The sequence below is a fragment of the Aotus nancymaae genome, unplaced genomic scaffold, assembly GCF_030222135.1.
Source record: "Aotus nancymaae isolate 86718 unplaced genomic scaffold, 86718_ANA_hifiasm-v0.15.2.pri h1tg000040l, whole genome shotgun sequence".
NCBI lineage: Eukaryota > Metazoa > Chordata > Mammalia > Primates > Aotidae > Aotus > Aotus nancymaae.
Window position 1 is genome coordinate 31,345,166 of NW_026988454.1, and position 2,624 is coordinate 31,347,789.

Below are 2,624 nucleotides of genomic sequence, written 5' to 3' on the forward strand. Positions count from 1 at the left end.
CCAAGCATATAAAAAGTAGCCTGTATATTTTTTTAAGCCACAGTTTAACTCCACACTTTATGACATTATAAAAGTTGAATGGTTCCTCTTGGTAAGGATATTTGCTAACAAGTGCTAGGAAATAACTTTTTGATACCTGCATTAACAGACTTTGTTTTGCCTAGAGAAGGCAATAAAAATGAACCAAAGGATATTTCCAGAAAGGATTAAGAAAGCTGTTTAAGAAGGCCATGACTCTTTAGGTGTGTATGTGTATCTTTCAGCATCCTAGGAATTTTTATATTAAAAGCAAAATGTTTTTCCAATTACAGTCTACTTCAGGAATTACTATTGTTCCTTTTGTCACAGGTAAAATCAGTGTTGGGAATTATAACTTGAGAAAAATATTACCCAGTAAGATTGAATGTAGACGGCTAAAACGATTCTTACTCAGTGTCATGTATAATGCAACAGGGACCCTTGTAAATTGTCATATGCCAATAAAATGTCATAAGTAATAGCGGCTGTTGTTTTTTTTACCTGTGTCTATTCTATACCACTTAGTTCTATGGCCTGTTTCTAGATTTTAGAATATCAGCACATCTGTTAGGAAGATTACTGGTGTGGTAAGGCTTGATAAATGCCTTATAAAATTCCTCAAACCTCGTTACTGATTTTTTTTTTCTCTTGGTTCCCCTGGAAAATGGGAAATTTTACAGTTGGCAAATCTAAGTAAGCCATTATTTTGAAATAGAGGAATTCTAGATTTTTAGTTTAATCCTCTTTTTCTTAAGTTAATCTGGGACCTTATCACCCATAATAATATGGTGATTACTTCTCTTTCTAAAAACATAGTAGCTAGTGAATAACTAAAAAGACTTGTCCTTTTACTCACTTTGAGTAAGATCTGATATAATTCTTACCATGTGCCATCCTGTCAACTTTAACAAAGCATTTTCATGGAAATTTGTGTGCTAAGACAAACTGACACATTTTGACTCATACAAATGGCAAATTATCCCTTAAAAATTTTGTGAGAGAGCCAGGTGTGGTGGCTCATGCTTGTAGTCCCAACACTTTGGGAGGCGGGTGGATCACAAGATGAAGAGATCGAGACCATCCTGGCTAACATGGTGAAACCCCATCTCTACTAAACAATGCAGAAGTTGGCTGGGTGTGGTGGCATGCGTCTGTAATCCCGGCTACTCAGGAGTCTGAGGAAGCAGGGGTTGCAGTGAGCTGAGATCGCACCCCTTGCACTCCAGCCTGGTGACAGAGTGAGACTTCGTCATAAAAAAAAAAAATTGTGAGAGAAATAACTGTATGTATATGTGCATGTAAAGTGTTGTGTAAGATCATTGGTAGCTTAATTATACTGGATAATTGTTACATAAAAATTTCTTACATAAAAGTATGCTACATTATTAGGAACTTTTAACTTATTTTTCTTTTTCTGGGTTTCAACTGGAATCCCTTAGGTGGGGCTGTACCTTAAGTTTCCTTGTGGAATAATACACTTTTACATCCAGGAAGAGAAGTACAGAGGCCTTTCTCAGTTGACAAAGTTGCTGAAGAGGGAAGGCAAATGGAGAAATAAACTTCATTGACATTGGGATTAATTTGGCTAGACTCAATCTGTTGAATATACTTTAAAATTAGAAAGTAATATCTGTTATATGTTTAGAGTTCTCATGTAGTTGAAACTATTCTTAAATCTGTTTCAAATTTTATTGGGGTTGATACTAAAAATTAGTACACTATTCTAATGAAGTTTAAATGAATAAATTTTAAATTTCTTAGGATTCAGGAATGTGTGGAATCTAGTATTTTAATTGATTTGAGAGCCATGGAGATTGTGTTGATATATGAGCTGGACTTCTTTTGTTTTAGAAACTTGTACTAATGATTAACATATGTCAGTGATGGTAATGAAACCAAACTTGTACATTTAATTGAGGGTGCCAGTTTTCTTTATGTTACCAAATTATACCTTGAGCCTTTAAAAATGTATCTCACTAATTAAAACAGGAATTGTTAGGACAGCATTCCACCACAACTAGAAAAATTCAGATAATGTGTCTTAAGTGTAATCGGTATATAGGAAAATTTTTCTTACGGATACTTCTGGTGTTTTGCCACAGTGAACTGATTTGTAACACTTAGAAAGTGCAGAAGGTAATACTGAAAATAGAAAAGGGTTGGGTGAGCAGGCTTTTATGCTTTTCCCCCAAGAATCTGAATTGAATTTTTCTTAATCTTTTGGGGTTGGCTAGCTTCCAGATTATTAATAATGAGCTCTCCCTTTTATAATAAAAATACATGATAGTAGGGACAGTTCATTTAGGTGGTGTGAAATGATTTACAATCACAGCATGAACTGTGTATTTGGCAATGATAACTCCTTGGTACTGTCATAGTGATTGCAAATTTCATGGACTGCGAAGAGCCACAATAAATAAAAAGCACTCACCCTCCAGAATAGTAGTTTACTACCTTACTGAGTCCCTCACTATGGAAAATATTTCAGTCTCTCTTGTACTTGAAGGGAAAACTAAACTTCTAAACTTTCGGTTGAGTTCTCAGGATACTTGTAAGGTTGCCGTGAAAAGGAATGTTAAATGCACCTCAGCCTCCTGAGTAGCTGG